General features: G+C 40.9%; 1 protein-coding gene and 1 long non-coding RNA gene across 8 annotated transcripts in view; one reads left to right on the top strand and one right to left on the bottom strand.

Annotated features, from left to right (window-relative positions):
• CPQ (carboxypeptidase Q) overlaps positions 1-23,620 on the top strand; it is a 560,676-nt gene that overhangs the window by 196,266 nt on the left and 340,790 nt on the right. The gene's annotated exons all lie outside the window — the stretch shown is intronic.
• Positions 2,542-15,326, bottom strand: LOC139186962 (uncharacterized). Of its 2 annotated transcripts, XR_011570654.1 has the most exons (4): positions 15,207-15,326; positions 13,126-13,188; positions 3,805-3,886; positions 2,542-2,805 (listed from the first exon to the last, which is right to left on the bottom strand). It is a non-coding gene; the product is annotated as an uncharacterized lncRNA (long non-coding RNA). The 2 variants fall into 2 exon arrangements; XR_011570655.1 differs by lacking the exon at positions 13,126-13,188.

The following is a 23,620-nucleotide window of genomic DNA, read 5'->3' as shown; positions in this document are numbered from 1 at the left end:
CTTGTAGCTCGGTCTGTTTAAGATAAAAGAAACATGCAAAAGTAACTGCAAACAGGGTTTATTTGGATCTCAAGACTAGATCCTTAGTATCTTTTGTAAAGGAAGACTTTTGTATTCTGTACAATTGTTCTTTGGCACTGGAGTCACAGCTGCTTGACCTCAATTAGCACCCTGTGTCCTTGAAAATAACTGAGGAGGCATCAGAGCCCAGTCAGAGTTGTTCAAAAGTGCGCGGAAAAGGAAAGGGACATTTTCTTTTACAGGGATAAGATATCTTCCCAGGGGAGGAAGTTGGGGCATGCTGAAACCACTTGTTTTCAAGTTTTAAGAGAGAAAACCTAGTTACAGTGATGGCATAGTGCTTAAAATAATGCTCTTTGTAGAGTCCTTAAAAGTTTGGTGACTAGTGAAATAATGATTGGGCCATATTCTTTCAGATGGTTAGTCTTCCCAGGGGGGAAATCCTGAGATGGATAACTCACTTCCCAGAATACTTCAGTCACTCCTTAGAATAACATGCTCAGCAGCTTGTGGCCATTCACCATGGTTTCGCTGGTCGTGAGACCTAAATTATGGGGCTAGTCTGTTGCTTTGCGAAACTGGGTAAATGCCAGAAACATTTATTTAAAAACTACTACTCATAAGACTAAAAAATTCCCAGATGATTTAATGCACACCAATTTTCCCGAGTTCACTGGCCTTTTTTTTCTTTCCTGGTATAACAAAGACATCTGGAAACTCAGGCTGTAACCTAGATGCACCAGAAGAAATTTGTCCAGCAAAATTAGCCTGTGTCATTAGCCTCTAAGATTTGGGGTTGCCAACATGTAGTGTGTGTTCAAAAGGCATTTGCTTAATATTTCTAGATCTAGACTGATTATAATTTTTTATTAATTTTATAGCCAGCCATATTTCAATGGCCTCTTAACTTTTATAACTCTATATATTCAACATTTATAAATACAAAATAACATTGCTATTTATGTAGAACTTTAGACTCTTTCACATATGTCGTCTTTCATCTTATTTGTTCTGACAACAATCCAATGGACCAAGAAGAGGCCTTATTATCCCTATTTTACAGAGAAATAAAAGTTCAGAGAATTCAACATTTTAACATGTTTAAGTCTTGCTTCTTGAAAAATGAAAATCAAAGTGAAACAAACTCTCTCTTTCTCTCTCCACTTTGGGCTAATTGTTAAACAATTAGATTTTTTAGATTTTTTTTTAAAGAGTATTCTGTATTCCAGTCTGTAATTCTTTATCCCTCATTCACTCTCCAGACCATCTTAACTTAGCTCTTCCTGATACTGAAATGGAACTTGCTAAGGTCACAAATAGCTGCCTAATTGAATATAGTGGAGATTTTTCAGGCTGTCCTCTTATTTCACCACTCTGAAGCGTTTCTTACTATGGACTGCTTTTTTCACAGTCTTTGGCATCTGTGACTTCTTTCTCATATTCTTTTTCTTGCTCCTCCCCTCTTTCCCACTTACCTTTTTCCTTCCCTGTTTCTCTGGCTTCTCTCTATGAGTATTCTACCAGAGCCATCCCACCCTGCTTCTGGCCTCAGCCAGCACCTGTGCCGTGGCCCTTCCCAGACTCACCTCTCCTGTCCATACCACTGCCTGAACTCTAGGTCCACATGTTCAACTACCTGCTGATTCATCTTTTGGGTGTTCCATAGCTATCTCAATTTCTTTCTTTTTCAAAATTGAACTCATTCTTTCACATTTTTCTGCTGCATTTTCTATCTCAATGCCATCTCTTCTGCCTTCTAAAGTTCGATGGTTCTTTATTATTTTTTACTCTTCCCCTATCCATCATTTCTAGTAGCTACTACATCTCCTAGGTTCTGCTTTTTGTCTGTCATTTTAGCAAATACATACTGTCAGGAATCACTAAGGCTTCCCCAATGCAGCCCATTTCCTCAAGGTTTCATGACTTTGCAAATGCTTTCTCCTCTGCATCCTTCTATTCCCTTTCTCACTGTCTCACACTGTCCTTTAAGATTCGTTTTAAGCACTTCTTCTGAGGAGCCCTTCCCAATATCCAGCTTCGGCTCAGGTAGGCTGCCTCTTTTGGGTATCCCATGTCATGCTGTGCATACTCTGTATCATGTTGTCTTGGAGGTGGTTTGAGTTCATGCTTTAGTGTGGTAGATCAAGTGTTGTAAGGCTCCCCTGATAGTTCAGTTGGTAAAGAATCCGCCTGCAATCCAGGAGACCCCAGGTCTATTCCTGGGTTGGAAAGACCCCCTGAAGAAGGGACAGGCTACCCACTCCAGTATTCTTGGGCTTCCCTTGTGGCTCAGCTGGTAAAGGATCCACCTGCAATGCAGGAGACCTGGGTTTGATCCCTGGGTCGGGAAAATCCCCTGGAAAAGGGAAAGGCTACCCACTCCAGTATTCTGGCCTGGAGAATTCCATGGACTGTATAGTCCACAGGGTGGCAAAGAGTCGGACACAACTGAGCAACTTTTACTTTCACTTCAAGTATTGTTGTAACAAACAATTTAGTCACTTGACACTATAGGAATTTCTTTCTTGTTCACGTAATAGTTTCAAGAGAGTGTTCAGCAGGTGGCCTTTTCTCCCATCTTGTTGCTCCATCACCTCTACGAAATCAGAGTCCTCGGCAGGGTCCCTTGCATCCAACTGGCAACTAAGAAGATGGAGAGAGAAAGTCAATAATCACAGGCGAGGCTTTCTGTGGTCATGCCTGGGTATGACATACCTCATTGCTCACATTCTATGTCCTCAATGCTATATGGAGGCTGGGAAATTTGGTCTGTCTTCATGCTCACTGTGAAAGGAAGACGAGTTTGGTAAACAACTGTACGGTCTTCAACTGTCTGACTCTACACTAGACTGTAAGTTCCAGGATAACATGGATTAAACACTTTACCTCGGTATCCCGATCATCTTGTATAATATTTGATACATAGTAGCCACTCAGGAAATGACTATTGGAGGAATCAACTTGTCTGAGTTTATGTGATCAGTGATGGCAGATTGCTCTTACAACAAACCAGGTGACCCAATCTCTAGGGCTCTCTGATCAAACTGTATAGCCTCTGTATAGTGAATTTACAATAACTTGAACTTTTAGGGCACTTTGCTCTGTATTTGGAGGAAAATATCCAGATGCCAATATACCAGGTTATATCTTTTTTTTTTCTGTTACCCTTGGCTCTATGCCAGTGGGTTATACTGGATTCTGTTTAGGAATAGTGTAGAAATTAGTAACTTTGGAGAAGAGAATAGAAGCTATAATTTGTTTCTGCTTGATTTGAAAATTAGAGAATTTCCTAAAGGACAGACAATGTGTTTTACCAACATCTTGCCTTAACATCTGTCAGTAGAGTTAGCAATATGTGTCAGCCGTTTTGGAAGTACAACGGCCACGTGGTTACATGAAAGAGGTCCTCAAAAGGCAGCCATTACTTGCTGCAGCATTATCTCTGGGCTTTTTGTCATTATTTCTCTGTGTTCCCGTTATCAGTGTTTTTGTGTTCAAACTGACTTCAAAGAGAAGATCTTTCCGTCATTGATGCTTTTATAATGACTTTTCTCTTGTTCAGTATTAAGTATCAAGTGGGGACTATCTAATAGGGATTCTCATTAGATCTATTTTAGTTTTCCTGTGTGTAAAATACAGTTTGCCTTGTCATAGGAAGACATTTTACAATAAAAGTAATTGTAAGAGAAGCTCTGCAGAGAGGAGCTGCTCTATGGAACCACTTGCCTTACGTTATTTCTCAAATTAATCATATTTTTTAGTAAATGTTTATTGAGAGCTTACCTGTTACTCAGAAGTTGTCAGGCACTACGGTTGCTAAGATGAATTAGACATGTTTTTGGTTCCTCAGAAATATTCTATCTGGCTAAAAGAGAGGAGAGTAAGCTTAAAATATGTATGATTAATGTAATATATTTTATATTTGGTGCTAAATGCATGATTGGGAGAAGGGACCAAGATAAGAAATTGACATTTATTAGGCATACTTTGTTTATACTTCTTAGAAGACTTAAAAATTTTGTTTTGATTAATTCTTTATACAACCTGTGGAAATAGGTATTATTATTGCTCTTTTTTGGAGGGAGAAACAGGTTCAGAAGGGCTATGTAACTAGTCAAATTACACAGCTAATGAAAGAAGCAGGAGTCATACTCAGAGAGGCTCTGGCTCTGAAGTCCATGCACTTTGGATTCAACCAGCAACTTGGAGAGTTAACACTCTAGAAGTCTAGAAGAGGCAGCAGCGGTCTGATGGGGGCTGGTTGCATGGAGAATGTGGGTTCTGGGTACTCAGTGAAAAGGTTGAACTTGAACAAGAGATCGGAGCTGGAAAGACTTTCTATACATGATCAAGGCAGGAAAGTGGGAGTGCTTGATGCATTGGGTAATATTTAAGTAGACCAGCTGGCCTGGAACAGGGTTTCATGGGAGATCAGAGAAATGTTATTTTGAGGTGAGAGGAAGAGACCAGCTTTATGAAGAATCCAAAGTACCAGGTTAAGGAGTTTAAGTTTAATGTGGAGGAAATGGGGAATCATTGATTGTGTTAGAGTTGGAGGTGACATTTTAGAGCATTGTTTCTCTAAGTGTGGTCCCTGGAACCTCATCAACCTCAGTTCAGTTGCTCAGTCATGTCCGACTCTTTGCGACCATGGACTGCAGCACGCCAGGCCTCCCTATCCATCACCAACTCCAAGAGTTTACTCAAACTCATGTCTATCGCGACGGTGATGCCATCCAACCATCTCATCCTCTGTCGTCCCCTTCTCCTCATCAGCCTCACCTAGGAGCTATTGATATGCAAATTGTTAGGCTCCACTTGAGACCCATTAAATTAAAACATGCTTGGGGGTGCGGTATGTGGCTTAAACAGCCCTCCAGGTGATTCTGAGGTATGTTAAAGTTTGGGAACTACTATTTTAGATCAATGTGCTGAGCGTAGATGATGTGCTTTACGAACGTAAGGACACTGATCTCCGAATGCAGATGTGAAATAATGAGGACGTGGCTGGTGGGAGTGGAGAGGAAGAGACAGCAGAAGGGTGTTGGGCTGTACCCGGCAGGCTGTGTAACTGCCCAACCGTGAGACTGAAGCAAGAGCCCCGAGAGAGCAGCAGCCATCAGCAGTTTATTGGATAGAAGATTTTACAACTCGGAAGCGGAGTCCTGGAGTGACACCCCACTGCGTATGGCAGATAGCAGGCAGGGTATGGCAGCAGTTTTTGCTTCTTGGGATAGAGGAGAGTAGGGGGAAGGGACGTCAGGTTGGCTGATCGGAGAAACCATCAGTGGGGCAGGAGGCAAACGTAGGCAAGCACGACTCCAATTAAGCTTTATGATTAAGAGAATTAGATAGTCATGAGGGTGCATGTTGGTGAAGCAGGGACTGGTTGAGCAGGGGATGTACAGAGAGCAAGAGAACAACCATCTTGAGTGGCCTGATCATACATAAGGGTAATGAAAAAAATATCAAAACTTAAGGACAGGTTGCATTTGAAGGGAGGAAAGATGAGGAGTCAAAGTCAACAGTAAGTCAAGGATTGAAAACCAAGGGTTGAATCTGCATTCAGTCCAGCCCAATATTTTAAAGTCATGAGCTTTATGTTAAAATAGGGTTTTGTGGAGGTGACATCTTGTATTTCTGTAAGGTAAACTGCAGCCTCGTGGGTCAGCATCAAGTCCTTTTGGCTGATGGCCTGTGCCTTCTCCGGTCTACCTCAGTTTCCATTTCCCTTCGCCCAGCTTGGGGACTGAAGAATGATGAGAGACACTGAGGGGGAGAGGGAGCCCATAGAGAGGCAACAGAACCAGTTTGGTTCCTAGAGCTTTTGAACTTGAGGTGGCTGTGAGATTGTCCCAATAATCTGGTTTTTATATTTTGTAAGAAAAACAGTTAAGCATTTCCATTTCTCTATTATCTACTTTTTGGATCACCCAAGGCAGTTTAAAATTCTAGGCTGGTTTCCTTGCAGTGCGGTATACCTTGAGACTTCTGCCTCCTGCTCTCTCAACGTGTGAGCTCAAGAATGCAAAATAATTTTTATATTAGACCAAGCAAAATATAATTGAGAAAGAAACTCTACTGAGGCCAAATCGTCTATTGTACTCCCATTGCCAAATATACATTTTCTTTCCTAGTTATTTTCTCCATTGCCCAAGATAATTGAACACAGACTGTAAGTTTTAATCAGCTAAGGAAGCAAAAAGGCTCTCCTTTCACTCTATTGTGAGAAGTGTATCATCATACTGGGGAAGAATTCATTGAGGTGGGAATGAGCTGATGATAGAACTTGGCTTTGTAACTACCACTGGTTTATGTTTTATATCACTTGGCGTTTGTGTGCGGTATTGATAGAGTATAGAGAAGAGGAGGAAGAGAAGCAATCCAATTTGAAGATGACTGAGAGCTGATTAAACATTCGGCTGGAGAGAAATATGAGTGAATCCAGGTGATGTTTATGGAATGTCAGAGAGGGAGAATGTTGGACCATCTGGCGAGAGAGCTGTGAGGAAGTATATAAATCAGTGCCTATAATGATACTTAATTAATACAGAGTCGATAAGTGGCATAATTGAAGCAATGGTCGGGCTACACTGTAGCATTTAATAGCTTCAAAGAGGGTTCTGATTAAAACCATTACAATTTATAAAACATTCTTCATCTTAAGAAAGCATCTTGATGAAATTTAACATGAACATTTTTGTAATCAGAGGACCAGTCTCAAACATTCATAGCAGAGGTGAAATGTCTTAAGAGGTCTATTTCCGAAGATTATTAAAAGCCAGTTTATCCTCAAGAAAGTAAAAAGCTCGTCTCCCTCCCTTTGTTTTTTAGTGGGAGAAAAATTAATGCTGCTACTTTACACTTAGACTGTCTTGGATTTTTGATGTCCTGGTGGTTTGCTTCTTTGGCATGACCTTAGCATAATTGGCTATCAAGCTTGATTTAAGTTGTTTTGAAATATTTTTGCAACCTAGGGGGCATAGGTGCCACTGGTGATTACAAAATAAAGAGAGTATCACCATGACTCAAATGGTGCAGCTGGACCAACCTCAATTAGTAGGCGCTTTTTCTTCCTGCTTTTGTTGTTCAGTTCACTCTGAGGCCCCTAACAGATGCACAGTAATCAAGCAGAATGCCAGTTCTCATCATTTATGCAGGTGGAGGGCCGCAGTGCTCCCGAGGGGGGAAGCCCACACTGAACACTGCATTTTTTCCTCATCATCCTTTTTTTTTTCATGTCTCTCCGATTTTTGAAAGGCAGATCCTTTGTTTAGAAAGACTTTGTTAGAAATTCCAAAATGTCCTTTAATCACTGAGTCCTTATTACTGCCTCAGGTAGTGTGACAGGCAGGCATATTGTCTGGTAACGGGTAGACTCAGACGATGTACTCTCTAGAGTACTCCAGCCCCAGTTCTGGAGTCACAGTGGGTCTGGGTCTTTATTCAGTCTCTTGACAGGGTGTGACCTTGGCATACTGGGTAACTCTCTGAACTTCAGTTTCATCTGTATAATGGGGAAAATTGTACCTTCTTCTGAGCATTTTGTGAGGTTTAAATGAAATTCTATAATTGCCTGACACAAGGTAAGTTTTGCATACAAAGGCAGTGGCACCCGACTCCAGTACTCTTGCCTGGAAAATCCCATGGACAGAGGAGCCTCGTAGGCTGCAGTCCATGGGGTCGCTAGGAGTCGGACACGACTGAGCGACTTCACTTTCTCTTTTCATTTTCATGTATTGGAGAAGGAAATGGCAACCCACTCCAGTGTTCTTGCCTGGAGAATCCCAGGGACGGGGGAGCCTGGTGGGCTGCCGTCTTTGGGGTCGCACAGAGTTGGACACGACTGAAGCGACTTAGCAGCAGAATGTACTATTATTATATAATTTTGCTAAGTAATGAATGGATATACTCACTGAATAAAAAAGGAAGGGAGGGAAACATGAAGAGAGGGAGGGAAGGAAGAAGAAAGAGAAGAGAAGGAAGGAAGGAAGACAGGTAGGAAAGAGGGAGGGGAGAGAGAGAAAGAAGAGCTTAATTTACTCAATATCGCTGTTGTGATTGCTGCTGTCTGATTGGGAGACGCCTAACATTGCATTGCCATTTTGATCTCCATCTGTTTAGTTTGTTCAAACTCTGTTAGGGTTGTGTGTTTACTAGTCTGTTTCTCTTTCTGGATTGGAAGTTCCCTTGGGGATATACTCTGTGTCTTCTTCATCTCAGTGTCTCTGGGGTTGGGCACAAGGCCTGGCACACAGTATTGCTGGAATGAATGAGTAAAACGTGTTAGAGGGAGCCTGTTAGGTTTGCTAACGTGTAAATTCAAGGTGTCACCATTTCATATTCATAAAAGTGGAATAATAATAGAGATGAGGTAACTAAGCTTCTGAGTTGCTACTTATCAAAAATAGAATCTCTAGAATCTGAAAGGAGACTACACAGTTATGTAAATTTTGGTAAAGAATTGCAAACTGCTATTACTTGGGTGCTTTGTGAGGCTGCTATAATTAATGGTCTGTTTGCGTTCCCAGTATGGACTGTCATTTTTCATCTGCTTGTAACCTTGATATAAAGATTTATTCTTGGCTGATATTTTGCATTCATAATTTTAAAATATTTGTGAATGTTCATCTTCTATTTTCCAGCTTTCTGATTACTGAAAGCATAAGCTTAAGAACCATATCACTATGGCATGTTTCTCTGAATCCCTAGTGGTAAAAAGAAATTAATGCATTTTGAATTCAGGTTTCAGGATTATGACAATGTTGTTTGCTTATACAGTGCCCTTTGAAAAATGTCTAGTGTAGCATATGAACCGAAATAATCCCCAGTAGCCTCAAGTCTGCTTTTTACTATTGCCTGCACTTTTGTTCTCTTTCTCACATCAAAGCTGAAGACCGTTCCAAAAGTCACCTTGAGTCCAAAGGACCCTTTGGCATCTCTGGCCCCCTGGAGAAAGTACTGATCAGAAGGTACTACCAAGAGGACTGTGTGTGTGTGTGTTAAATCACTTCAGTCATGTCTGACTTTTTGCAACTTGATGAACTATATAGCCCACCAGGCTCCTCTGTCCATGGGATTTCCCAGGCAAGAATACTGGAGTGGGTTGCCATCCCCTCCTCCAGGGGATCTTCCCAACCCAGGTATTGAACCCACGTCTCTTATGTCTCCTGCATTGGTAGATGGGGTTCTTTACCACTTGTGCCACCAGAGAAGCCCACCACGAGGATTGAAGGTGAACAAAGTAACAATATAGAGAGTGGGATTTGGAATCAGACAGACCTAGATTCAAATGCAGGTTTAGCCACTTAGAGGTTGTGTGAATTTACATACATGGTTTAATGTGAGAACCTCTTTGCTCATCTGTAACATGGCGAGAATACTCTTTATCCCATAGAGTTGTTGAGAGAACTGTATGGGATCAAGCATTCAGTGTAGAGACCCTGACACGTGAGAAGCAGTGAATTTTGTAGCTGATATCTTATCTTTATCATGGTTGTTATCATCATCACTGTCTTCCTTGGATAATGACAGCACTAAGCAGGTGGGTGGACATGAACTGGAACACCTTAAGAAGCAGCAACTCCAGAACTCTCCTCAGTGTGGGCACCAAAGACCTTGGTTCTGTTTACCTCCTGATTTCAGGAGCCCACTCTTGCAGTCTCCCTCAGTCTTTGACTTAAAACTCTGTTCTCTTTCTACCCCCTTTGACCTCACTTTCAGTGCTCCGCACCATTCTTGCACATAGTGCCAAAGCCACAGTGACTCAGACCAGTGATCAGTGGCCAGACCAAAGATAAAGTAACTCGTATCAGTGCCAGGGATCAGACCCCTGATCAACTTGGTAACTGCTTTCTGTCTCTCTCTCTGCTTGTTCAGTATGTGTTTCTCCATGAGAACATAAATTCCACAAGGACAGGACTACATCTTTCTTGTATATCATTATACTTTCAGTACACATGACAGTTACTCAAGAACTGTTTACTGATTCAAGTTGTGGTTAGCACATCTGCTTTTTACACAGAAGGTCCTGGGATCCATCCCCAGTGGAACCAACTCCTGGAAGTATGTCTTTTGGACTTCTCTGGTGGCTCAGATGATAAAGAATCTGCCTGCAATGTGGGAGACTCGGGTTCGATCCCTGAGTTGGGAAGATCCCCTGAGAAGGGAATGGCAACCCACTCCAGTATTCTTGCCTGGAGAATCCCATGGACGGAGGAGCCTGGTGGGCTACAGTCCATAGGTTTGCAAAGAGTTGGACATGACTACGTGACTTTCACTTTTTCACAGTTACTATTAAAAAATTATCTAAGATAAAAAGAATGGAGAACCAACTATAAATGGATGTATACTGACTCATGTCTATTTTCTGAAGCCACATTGTAAAGCATCACAGATGTTTTCCCCCAATTTTGTGTTTTGGTAAAATAGCAGTCTGTGGTAAAATTGAGAGACTATTAGATGACTCATATACTGTTTGTCAGAAATTGCTGAACTTTTTCCTGAAGAGATGGTACCTTTCACATTGCCACCTGCCATGTGTAAGAGTTCAGCTTGCTCCATTTTCTCACTGAAAAATGGTGTTTTCAGTCTGTTTAGTTTTAGCCATTTTCCTGATGACTAATGATGTTGAACACACATTCACATGTTGGTTGGCCATTTCCAAATCTTCCTTTGTGAATAGTCTGCTCAAGTCTTTTCTCTATTTTATAATTCGGTTGTTTTAAAATTATTCAGTAATAGGAATTCTCTATATATTCTAGAAGAAAGTCCACTATTAGATATATGTTTCGCAAATATTTTCTCTCAGGTGGTGTCTCACTTATAGTTTTGCTTTTATCTTAAACAGTGCCTTTTGATGAGATGTTTTAAATGTTGATAGATTTTAACTTATCAAGTTTTTTAGTTGCTTTCTGTGTGCACTCATGCACCCTTCACCTACATTCATTATTTAATTTTTACCACATTTGTTCTCTTTCACCTTTTAATCAATTTAAAATGAGGTAGGTACAGCCACAGAGCATTTAAATCATAAATATATGAGCGTGTACTTCATAAGAACAAGGACCTTCTCTAACATAAGGTAGTATCATTGTCATACTTAGGAAATTTAACATAGTTGTATAAATGTTATATAATGTAAATTCCATTGACATTCAGATCTCCAATTATCCCCAACTCTCAATAATTAATGTCCCTGCTTTCTAAAAAGTTCTAGAACCCAATCAAGGGTATGACATTACATTTAGGGTTCATGTATCTTTAGTCTCCTTAAATCTGGAATTATTCCCTAGTCTTTTTAATATTTTATCACTTTGACATATTTGAGGATAAGGGTAGTTGTTTTGCAAAGTGTCCCTCACTGGAGTTAGTTATTTCCCCATTATTAAATTCAAATTAAATATTTTTGGCAAGAATTCTAAATGGATATGTAGTGTCCCCCCTATTGCATTATATAAGGAAATGAGTAATACCAGTTTTCCTTAATAGTGAGGCTAAGTTTGATCACTTGTCTAAGGCAGTATCTCTGGATTTCATCGTTAGAGAAGTTCTCCTTTGTAAGGTAAATAAATACATTGTAATTATGGGGAGATGCTTTGAGACTTTATGAATTTTATATTCTCCATTAAAATTTCATCCAATGAAAATTTAGCATGTGTTGATGATCCTTGCCTGCATCAGATAGTACATTGCCAGTTATAAATGTATTCCTAATTCAGTGATTCCTATTATATACATTTTTTAACTGGCACTTTTTTGTAAAGAAGAGCTTTCACTCTTTTGATTGTTTCTGATTATCACTTCATGGATTTTTTTAAAGGAATGTATTAAAATCTATAGCTGTCATTCTTGTTGATAAAGCATCAACAATTTCAAAGCCCTTAAGTGTCAGCTAATATTTTATGATAAGCTCGAATATTGGAAACATTGACAGGAATTCACTTTTTTTTTTTTTAATCCAAAGGAACCCAAACTATCCTAGGTAGTCAGCTAATTAGCAGGGTGTAATCAATACCATCCATTTCCTCTGAACTTTGTCATTAACAGCATGCACTCTGGAGTAATGACTCTGGAAATATTTTTAGAGTTTATCATTACCAGTGTGTACCACATGTGAATGAAGATCCTCACCCCATCCATAATTGCTGTTAATTATTAAAATAGGCAAAGATCTCAGATCCAGAGTCTGGAGAAGGCAATGGCACCCCACTCCAAAATCCCATGGACAGAGGAGCCTGGTGGGCTGCAGTCCCTGGGCTTTCGAAGAGTCTAACATGACTGAGTGACTTCACTTTCACTTTTCAGGTTTATGCATTGCAGAAGGAAATGGCAACCCACTCCAGTGTTCTTGCCTGGAGAATGCCAGGGACGGGGGAGCCTGGTGGGCTGCCGTCTATGGGGTCACACAGAGTCGGACATGACTGAAGCAACTTTGCAGCAGCAGCAGCAGATCCAGAGATTGCTTCTCCAGAGTTTTGTTTTTAACCTTTTTCTTTTCACTTTTTTGCTGTGTCATGCTGATGTTGAGGAGTGTGTTCCCACAGAGTTCTCTCCAGGAGAAGTGTGTCTCTGTGGGTTTGCAGGGCCTGCGCGGACGCCTGTTTGGGAGGAGTTTACATAGTGTCTGTGGTGGGTGGGCTACAGAAAACTGCAAGTTACGCGCCCACTGCATCTTGCCCACGTCATCAGTGCTTGCGAAGGGGCGACCAGCCTTGGCCAGTCAGTCAGCGGGTAATAGTTTCATAGCTCAATGAACGTCTGTTTCTGCACTGGTTGCTCCTCTAAAAATTAAATATTTGACATCTAGGAGAAAAAAATTTAATTTTTGACATTTACCAAGTTGATTCATTCAATAAACATTCATCAGGTGTCTTTTATATTCCAGGCCAGGAAGGACCCAAGTTTTGTAGGGCCAGGCACTTATATAATTTAAGGGTTTCTTTAAGAAAAAGAATATGAAATTGCAGAAACAAATTTAGTTTTAAAATCAATATTTACTTAGTTAGAATAGCAAATTGTAACAAGTTACAAATTTAAGAAATCTGCCAAATACTATAAACATTACAAAATTTTAAAAAAATCATATTTTTAAAAAATAACTACCTGTCAAGCTTCTATATTTTTCCTCGTTTTTTTCTTGCATAGTCTGATTGGTGTTTATATTTTCTATAGAGAGAATAAAAAGAAAATTCAGTTTTTCCTTTACCATGGTTGAAATTTAGATTTTATTAGTGATAGTCTGGGAAAGTTTATTTCAGCTTGACAGATTTTTGTTTGCAATATCATATGCGTTCTTAAGGCTGTCAGATTTCAGAAAGTTGCTATCAAGTTATTTTCACATATGAGCTTAAGGACATTACAGACGCTCTTGTATACAGTGACAGTGAATTGACAGCAGTCTTTGGATACATGTTATGACTTTCTGTTACCTTTACATTTGTCATTATTTTGTGTCAGATCAAGAAATGTCAGTGTTTTTCTAAGGTGATTTGTCCTTCATTATTTGTATTATTAAATAATCTAAGAGACTATTCATCATGAATACTTGAAGCACATCTCTTTCTCTCAGTAAACGTGGCTTTTGTATGTCTTTTTTTCCTGGTATTTATTGCCAGACAGGTTAGAACAGATATGTTATATATGCTAACATGCTATTTGATCTGTTGACTCAAATAAAACATGTGACTTCATACATCAACGCACACACTGTTTGCAGTACAACCATAGGCTTGTGCCCTGTGAACATAGGGTTTCTGACAAATTGCATTTTGTATGACTTGCTCAAAAAAAATTAAAATATAAAATTATATATCAGTGTCTCTTTATAGAACAGTCTTTTGGACTCTGCGGGAGAGGGAGAGGGTGGGATGAGTTGGGAGAATGGCATTGAAATACGTATAATATCATATATGGAACGAGTCGCCAGTCCAGATTTGATGCACGATACTGGATGCTTGGGACTGGTGCACTGGGATGACCCAGAGGGATGGTATGGGGAGGGAGGAGGGTTCAGGATGGGGAACACATGTATACCTGTGGCGGATTCATTTCGATATTTGGCAAAACCAATACAATATTGTAAAGTTTAAAAATAAAATAAAATTTAAAAAAAGAAGATATACAAATGACAAACACACAAAAAGGTAAAAAATAAATAAATAAAATAAAATAAAATTAGGAGGTGTCTTCATAATAGCATACCCTGAATTACAGAATCTGTTCTTGACAAGTTCTTTCCATTTTAAGTAGGTGCCCATGGGAATGGAATCATTCAGTTGCGGTTTTGCACACCTGATAACTGGAAGGAATTTTGAGTGACCAGCTTCTGAACCTCTCCCACTCACTCCTCCTTTCATCGCCAGGTGTTGCAGGATCCCTTCTCAGCACCATGTGACCCCTGGCCCCGCCCCTTTGTAGTAGTCCCAGGAGCCTCTCTCATACCAGGCGCAGATTATGACTGTGAATCCTGTAAATGCATCCCCAATCAACTTCCTCAGAATATCTAGATTCATTCTGTTGTTGTCTAATATGATGGGAGGTATGACAGAAGTAGAGTCAGAGTGTATTAGGAGAGTTAATACTGTGACGTGCGTGGACCTGAGCTGGGCTTCTGGTGAGGCCTCCACAGATGGAGCCGGTAATGCCATGCTCACCTTACTCCTCCTCCTCCTCATTTCTGTACGTGTTTTAGTGGTCTTTTCAGTTTTTGGTGGTTTGGCACTTGCAATTCTTTATAAGCAGCTTCTTCCTATTTCTACTCCATTTTCCTTTTAGGACCTAGATTTCAAAATGGTAAAGCTGGATGAGCCCTGAGAGAACGTCTACTCCACCCCTTCATTTTAGAGATGAGCAGTAGTGACCTTGGGGCTGAAGGTAACTCAGCTATGGTAGAACAGGGACAACGTGTCTTTTAGCTTGTGATCACGTGTTTCCTTTCTCTCATGTCTCCATGGGTAGATCTCTATGAGCTATACGCAGCCTCCAGGATTGAGTCAATTAACTTAGACATACATTGATTTAATCTCTGTGGGATTCCTCCCCCCACCCCAGTGGATATTTTTAAGAGTTAGCATGCACAGTGTGCTTCTAAAATGCCACCTAATAGGGTTGCCTTGCTCATTTTGATAGGACTTTCAGCAAAGTGCACTGTATCAGGAACACTCTCACAGAAAATGGAAACTCACCTGGTGAAGAAGTAAGCTTTCCACCGAATTTGTGTTTTCTTCCCTCCGCAGGGGAAGAGACTATATGTCAGCTACCTGGTCTTCCTCTGGGGTTTGGTTTTTAATCTCCAGGGAGGTGAGGCTGACAAAATCTCATCTGTTCTCTTGCTAAGGAAAGAAGCTGTGAAATAGATCTTCATTGCTTACATGCCTTATGTTGCTTAGCACCAGCTGTATCCATAACACCACGGTGAATTTAAAATACTGCTCCTTTGGAATAATTGTTACAAGGGACTCTGAGGCTCATAAATAGCCCAAATAGGCTTTGTGAAAGTATACCAGTTTTTAATTGGATTTATCCCTCTGAGAAAAAACTTAAGTTCATGAATGTATATCCAAATACTGCTTGTTACTGATGTGGATTTTTCTGCTATAAGTTCTAGGAATCTCTTAATTCCAAGTGGGGAAAGAAAATGAGCTAACGTATATTCAACAGCTTTTAATCATTGAGTACTTTATATTAGATCTCAGCTGAACCCTTGGATTGCAGGGAACTTTAGATCCGTTTTACATTTGAGTAACTTGGTGGAGATTGTATCCTAGGACATTTTGAAGAAAATTTCTTTCATCATCTGTTTGCCAGCTTAGGAACTGACAGTGTTGATGTAACTGAACTGGAAATAGAGAAAGTAATGTATTGATAAGAGTTTTTGTAAGATCACTGTGGTAAAAGTGGAAAAGAGACCAAGTGATGTGTTCCAGTTGAGAAGATCGGGTCGAGAGAATGAAAGAAGGAAAATTGCCAACAAATGTCCGAACACCAGCATTAACAATAGTGAAGAGGCTTTTGCAGTCCTGGGCCCTTTTCCTTTGGAAGGCAGATTTTGAAAGACATCCTTGATCATATTTCTGTGAGGCTCTTCCTTTTGCCCCTCCTGCTTCTCTTTATTTAGTACCTTCTTGTGGCTCCTAAATGAGATTCCCTGTTACCTGCCAGACTAAACGGCAGAGGCACAAGCTGTACCCTCCTGGCAACTGGTTATATCTCCGCTTCCAGAGCTTTGCCCTGTGGCAGCTTCAGTCCATTACCATCATCCCTTTTGCACATATTGCAGCTCCCAAGACCTGGGGGGGAGAAAAAAAAGCAGATCTGTAGATATGCAAGCTCAAAATCAAGAGTTAGGTAATGAATCACTCCTCCCCTTGCCCTTGCCTGTTACTGAATCCTGTTCCAGCTGGGTTGGAAAAGAGCATTGGCCATGCTGTCCCAAGCAGATAAGATTTCTCCAATGCCATCTCTTCCTTTCTTAACTAAAAACAAAACACCACACAACAATCAGACCCCAAAAGAAAAATGACAGTAGATGAGTGTGATGGTGGTTTGTACTGTTTTCCTATTTTGTGTGTTCAATCATATTTGCCTTAACAAGTACGATTGGAAGTGGTCCTTTTTCTTCTTTTCCTACCTTCTGGCATGAGATTTATAGGTGAAGATAAAAATGCTCTGGCTCTTCAAGGAAGAGCTCCCTTTCTGGTCTCCTGCTCTGCTCGTATCCCATCTCCTTGCCCTCTTCGCGCTCCTGCTGACTTGCTTACTCTCTCTCTACCTCCCTCTCTCCTTCCATCAGGGCTTAGAGAAGTCTTGCACTCTTCTTTTGACAAGCGTCACATAGACAGCATGAGCTCATTTAAGCTGAACTGTCTGGGGGACGCTAAATTTGTTGAGGAGAACAATAATTTGGATGACAAGTGCCAGGACACACCAGATGGCTCAACAGGAGAAACTCTTATCAGACTCCCAGCTCACGTTCCAGGTGGCCTGTCTGTCTCTCCCTCCCCTATTTGTATTTGTTCACGGCTGACCCAAACGGAAACCTTGAAATACAAATGCAGTTCTCCTTGGAAGTTGCAAAGAAAAAGACGTGATAGTGACTCAGCCTAGCAACCCTACAACTCCCTCCCCTTATATGTGCTTGTCACTGCTGATGCTCCGCAGAACCCTTTGGGCACGTATTTGAAGAAGCCTCAATTGTGAGCCCTGCAAGTTGTTTAATAAACAGGTCTATTATCCAAGCTGAAAAAACCTTGACATTTTGGACAATCACCCACCCTGGCTACATTTAACTCTTCTCAATATAGGGTCTTCCCTATAGCTCAAACAGTAAAGAATCTGCCTGCAATGCAGGAGACCCAGGTTCGATCCCTGGGTCAGGAAGATCCTCTGGAGAAGGGAATGGCAGTCCACTCCAGTATTCTTGCCTGGAGAATCTCATGGACAGAGGAGCCTGGCAGGCTACAGTCTGTGGGATTGCAAAGAGTTGGACACGACTGAGTGACTAACACTACTACTCTTAAATATTCTTCCCCATTTGCCTCCCAGTTGGACTGATTTTTTTCAGGCGGAGGCGGGTGGAGGGCGACTCTCACTTGCCAGACAGAGAACCTATAGACATAATTGTCATTGGAAGTTATTTAGTGGAAGGTAAGATTTTTTTTTTTTTTGGTCCATGTAAAACCTCCTAAAATTCAAGGCCAGGGCACCATGCAGGCTGTAATCTATGAATCATTAAATTCTTAACATACCCTGAGAACAGAAAGAAAGAGATCAACCTTTATAGACACAAGTGGAATTCCTCCTCTGAACACTGGTAATTCATGTGACATTTGCTGTTTGCTTATGTTTGCAGTGAAATTCTTTCCCTCAACCTTGCCCTCTGCTGTTACTGGTCGCTTAGGAGGCCTTCTGAGAGAGCAACACAATTTATGTTCCAAGTACACAAACAAAGCAAGTGTTTTTAATGCTGGGCATCAATATTTTTTTGGTCAATACTTGGTTCACATGAGAACCTTTATTTTTTCCAGCCTGTAAGCTTTGGCTCTGGATTTACATGTTTTGGAGGTTTGATGTTGTTGCTAATTCAGTGATGAAATTTATTCATAGAAAAGGATTATTGTGAGTGAAGAAATAAAGTATCAAATAGTGTAGACAACCCAGGATACATGTACTTGGTATTAGGAATCGCATAGTTGGGCAAAGCCAATTGATGGCAATGGCATATTTATTTGGAGGTTGGAGTTTCATTAATAACTTAAAATGGGAATCAGAGAAAAAGACCTCTGAGCAGCCTCATCTAGCTGTTACAACCCCCACATGGCAAGATAGCATGTTGTACTTCTGCTCTTCTCTCCAAGAACTCTTGGGACTTTAGCTCATGAATATTATTGAAGACTATTTTTCAAGAGGAATTTTAGGTTTACAACAAGACTGAGAGGGGGATACAGAGATTTTACATGTACTCACTGCCCCCATACATACATAACAAACAACATCACTCCCAAGAATGGCAAAAACTTTCACCAAGGATTAGACTACAGTGACACATCATTATTACCCAAAGTCCAGAATTTACCTTAGGGTTCACTCCTTTTTTTTGGCTGTTCTGTCTTTGTAGTGGTGTGGGCTTCTCTCCAGCGGCAGCGCATGGGCTTCTCTTGTTGTGGAGCATGGGCTTAGTTGCCCTGTGGCGTGTGGGATCTTAGTTCCCCAAGCGGAGACTGAACCCATGTCCCCTGCATTGAAAGGTAGATTCTTAACCACTGGACCATCGGGGAATTCCCTAGGGTTCACTCTTCATATTGTACATTCTATGGGTTTGAACAAGTGCATAGTGACAGATATCCATCATTATAGTAGTATACAGAATATCTTCACTGCTCTAAAAATCCTCTGTGCTCTGCCTGTTCATCTCTCTTTGCCCCTGCCTCTGGCAACCATGATCTTTTTAGTATCTCCATAGTTTTGCCTCTTCCAGAATGTCATATCGTTGGAATCATACAGCATATAGCATTTTCAGATTGGCTTCTTTAATAATATGCACTTAAGTTTTCCCCATGTCTTTTCATGGCTCAGTAGCTTATCCCTTTTTAGTGTTAAATATTATTTCATTGTCTGAATGTTTCACAGTTTGTTTATCCATTCACCTATTGACAGAGATCTTGGTTGCTTCCAAGTTTGGGCAGTTATGAATAAAGCTGCTATAAACATCTGTGTGCAAGTTTCTGTATGAATATATATTTTTAACTCTTTTGGGTAAATACCTAGGAGTGTGATTTGTGGATTGTGTATTAAGAGTATATTTAGTTTTGTAAAGAAAGAAAGAAAATGAAGTTGGTCAGTTCCGTCCAACTCTTTGTGACCCCATGGACTGTAGCCTGCCAGGCTCCTCTGTCCATGGAATTTTCCAGGCAAAAATATTGGAGTGGGTTGCCATTTCTATTTCAATCATTTGTGCATTTCTACCAGCAGTGAATGAAGGTTCTTGTTGTTCCACATCCTTGCCAGACTTGGTGGTGTCAGTATTTTAGATTTTGGCCATTCTAATAGGCTTCTACTGGGCTTCCTGGTGGCTCAGTGGTAAAGAATCCACCTGCCAATGCAGGAGGTGCAGGTTCGATCCCTGGGTCAGGAAGACCCCCTGCAGAAGGAAATGGCAACCCATTGCAGTATTCTTGCCTGGGAAATCCCAAGGATAGAAGGAGCTAGATGGGGTATAGTCCATAGGGTTACAAAAGAGTTGGACAAGACTTAGGGACTAAGCAATAACAAACAGGCTTATCGTGGTATCTCACTGTTTTAATTTGCATTTCTGTGATGAGTATAATGAGTAGAATCTTTTCATATTTGTATATCCTATCTGTATATCTGAGGTGTCCATTAAGGTCTTTGGTTCATTTTTAAATTGAGTTGTTCATTTTATTTAATTGTTGAGTGTTAGGAATTCTTTGTATGTTTTGGATAATAATCCTTCATCAGATGTGTCTTATTTTCCCAATCTATGTCTTATCTTCTCATTCTCTTAGTATTATCTTTCATAGAGCAGAATATTTAATTTTAATGAATCAAGTTTAGCAATTATTTCTTTCATGTATCATATCTTTAATGTTGTATCTAAAAAACATCAGTATAACCAAAGTCATGTAGGTTTTCTCCTATGTTATCTTCTAGGACTTTTAGAATTTTGCATTTTGTGTTTAAGATCCGTTTTGGGTTAACTTTTGTGAAGGGTGTAAGATGTGTGTCTAGATGCTTTTCGTCTGTTTGTTTTTTGCATGTGGATGTGTTCAAGCTCCTTTTGTTGAGGAGACTATCTGTTCCATTGCATTGCCTTTGCTTCTGTGTCAAAGATCAGTTACCTGTATTTATGAGACTGTTTCTGGGCTTCTGACTTATTCCATTGGTCTGTTTGTCTGCTCTTTCACTAACACCACAGGGTTTGATTACTGTAACTTTGCAGTAAGTCTTGAAATTGAGTAGTGTCAGTCTTTCAACTCAGAGAAGGCAATGGCACCCCACTCCAGTACTCTTGCCTGGAAAATCCCATGGACGGAGGAGCCTGGTGGGCTGCAGTCCATGGGGTCGCTAAGAGTCGGACATGACTGAGCGACTTCACTTTCACTTTTCACTTTCATGCATTGGAGAAGGAAATGGCAACCCACTCCAGTGTTCTTGCCTGGAGAATCCCAGGGACGGGGGAGCCTGGTGGGCTGCTGTCTATGGGGTCGCACAGAGTCGGACACGACTGAAGTGATTTAGCAAGCAAGCAAGTCTTTCAACTTTGTTCTCCTTTAATGTTGTGTTAGCTATTCTTGAAACTTGATTTTTGACAAATGTAGATTTCTGGGTTTTAAGGACATGCCAGATTAGCAGAAGTAGGACTGCTGGAGGATATTTTGGACACTAAGGGAAGAGACCAAAACTAAAGTGTAGCCACAAAGTTGGATTTCCGTACCCACAATGGTAGAAATTTACAAGGATAGCATTGAGGCACCCAGAAAAATTATGTTGTGACTTTTTTTGAAGTAACAGATTAGGGGAACTAACCTTTATTTAGTATAAGAAATTGGCTCACACAGTTATGGAGGCTGATAAGTCCCAAGACCTGCAAGCTGGAGATCTAAGGTTGCTGATGGCATAATCCCAGTCCACGTCCGAGGGGCCGAGACCCAGAAGGGCCAGTAATGCAATTCCAACTCAGACTGCAGGCCTGAGACACAGGAGGAGCCATTGTTTCAGTCTGAGATGAAGGCAGGAGAAAACTGATGTCTCAGTTTGAAGGCAATCAGGTAGGAAGATCACTTGCAGAAAGCCATCATTTTATTTCATTCAGACCTTCAACTGATTGGGTGGGACCCCTTCATATTAATCTTATCCAGAAACACCCTCACAGAAATACCCAGAATAATCTTTGATCAAATATCTGGCACTTTGTGGTTCAGGCAAGTTAACACATAAAATTAACCACCTCAGCCATTTCCCATCAGTTACATTAAGATGTCTTCCTATCTCTAGACAACAAGTGAATGCTGAGAAAAGGAAACTGATGGCATCATGTCATGAGCCCGAGGATCCAAGGCAAAGATGGTAAATTCAGTCCTGATAGGAGAATTCTTGGTTCTGGGAAATAGTTAGACAAGCTTCTAAATTATGTAATTCATTCATTCTGTCTTTTTTTTTTTTTTTTTTCCATTGCAGCCTCAATTCATATACTGCTTCCTCAGGGGGCTGTCCCTAGACACTGCCCAAAGTAGTCCTTCTAGCTGCTCTCGTTTATTCATTCACAAAAGTTTTTTGAGAGCCTATCCCATGAAAGGCATTGGGAATTCAACAATGACTGTAGTTAAGAGACAAGGTCCCCACCCTTGTTCATCTTACCCACTAATGGACCCAAATGGAAACAAAGGAACAAATAAAGAATGTAATTTCTGATAGTATTAAATGCAATAACAAATACAATAGATTAATGCAGTAGAGTGTAGACTTGGCCACAGTGGTGGTTACAGTAGCTCCACTGGTCAGGGAAGACATTTCTAGAAGATCACATTCAACTTGTATTTGAGTGATGACAAGAAGCTGTCCATTCAGAGACCTGGAGGAAGAGACTCTTGGTCAGAGGTAACATTTAGTTAGATAGCACAACAAGGAGAATCATTTGATGTGTTCTAGGTACCTAACAGAAACTAATGTGCCTAGAATAGAGGGAGCAAGAGGTAGGAAGTAGCTGGCAGAGAGATCAGCAGGGCTACGTCTTCATAAAAGGGGTCGTATAATCCTTGGTTTGGAGCTTACATTTTACTCTAATTGAAATGGATTTTTAGTAGAAGAGCAGTACAATCTGGGCTTCCCTTGTGGCTCAGCTGGTAAAGAATCTACCTGCAATGTGGGAGACCTGGGTTTGATCCCTGGGTTGGGAAGATCCCCAGAGAAGGAAAAGGCTACCCACTCCAGTATTCTGGCCTGGAGAATTCCATGGACTGTATAGTCCATGGGGTTGCTAAGAGTTGGACATGACTGAGCAACTTTCACTTTCAGTACAATCTGTGCTTTAGGAAATGACTGACCTCAGGGTAGGACACAGATTGTAGGGAAAAGGAATGGAAGTAAGAAGGCCACACATTTAGGAGGCTGTTGCAAGGGATATGTGATACATTGTGATACCTGGATTGTGCTCATAGCAGTAGGGATGGCCAGCCATGGTCAGATTTGGCTGCTGAGTAAGCAGAGTCTTCAGGACTTGCTGATGGATTGGATGCAGGAGGTGAAGAAAATAAAAGATTCAAAGGTGAATGCTAGGTTTTATTTTCTAAGTGGCATTTATCTTTATTTGAAATTATCTTGCTTATTCATTTGTATACTTTGCTGTTTGTCTCCTCCTGCCAGGCTACAGGTACAGTGAGAGAAGCAACCTTGCTTATATTATCAGATGCTAAGGAATTGCTTACCCCACTCCAGTACTCTTGCCTGGAAAATCCCATGGACGGAGGAGCCTGGTAGGTTGCAGTCCATGGGGTCGCTAGAGTTGGACACAACTGAGCGACTTCACTTTCACTTTTCACTTTCATGCATTGGAGAAGGAAATGGCAACCCACTCCAGTGTTCTTGCCTGGAGAATCCCAGGGACGGGGTAGCCTGGTGGGCTGCCGTTTATGGGGTCGCACAGAGTCAGACACAACTGAAGTGACTTAGCAGCAGCAGCAGCAGCAGCAGCAAGGAATTGCTTACCCTCAACATCTAGGACAGTGACATTGCTCGAATGTGTGCATGAATCAATTATCAATGGAATATTTTGTATGAACCAGGCCTGTCCTAAAGCTGAAGTATAGAGGAGAACAAGAAAGAAGGAACCTCTATAGACATGTAGTCTGCATTCTGGTGGAGGAGATAGATAACAAAGTTGTTTCAGGTTTTGGTAAGTGCTATGTTGTTCTGTTGTTATTGTTTTTCAGTTGTTAAGTCCTGTCTGACTGTTTGTGACCCATGAACTGAAGCACACCTGGCTTCCTTGTCCTTCACTATCTCCCGGAATTTGCTCAGACTCATGTCCATTGAGTCATTGATGATGCCATCCAGCCATCTCATCCTCTGTCACTGAGTTGAG

Source organism: Bos indicus, chromosome 14, assembly GCF_029378745.1.
Source record: "Bos indicus isolate NIAB-ARS_2022 breed Sahiwal x Tharparkar chromosome 14, NIAB-ARS_B.indTharparkar_mat_pri_1.0, whole genome shotgun sequence".
Classification (NCBI taxonomy): Eukaryota; Metazoa; Chordata; class Mammalia; order Artiodactyla; family Bovidae; genus Bos; species Bos indicus.
The sequence above is the reverse complement of the archived record's forward strand: the minus strand, read 5'-3'. Positions and strand labels throughout refer to the sequence as shown.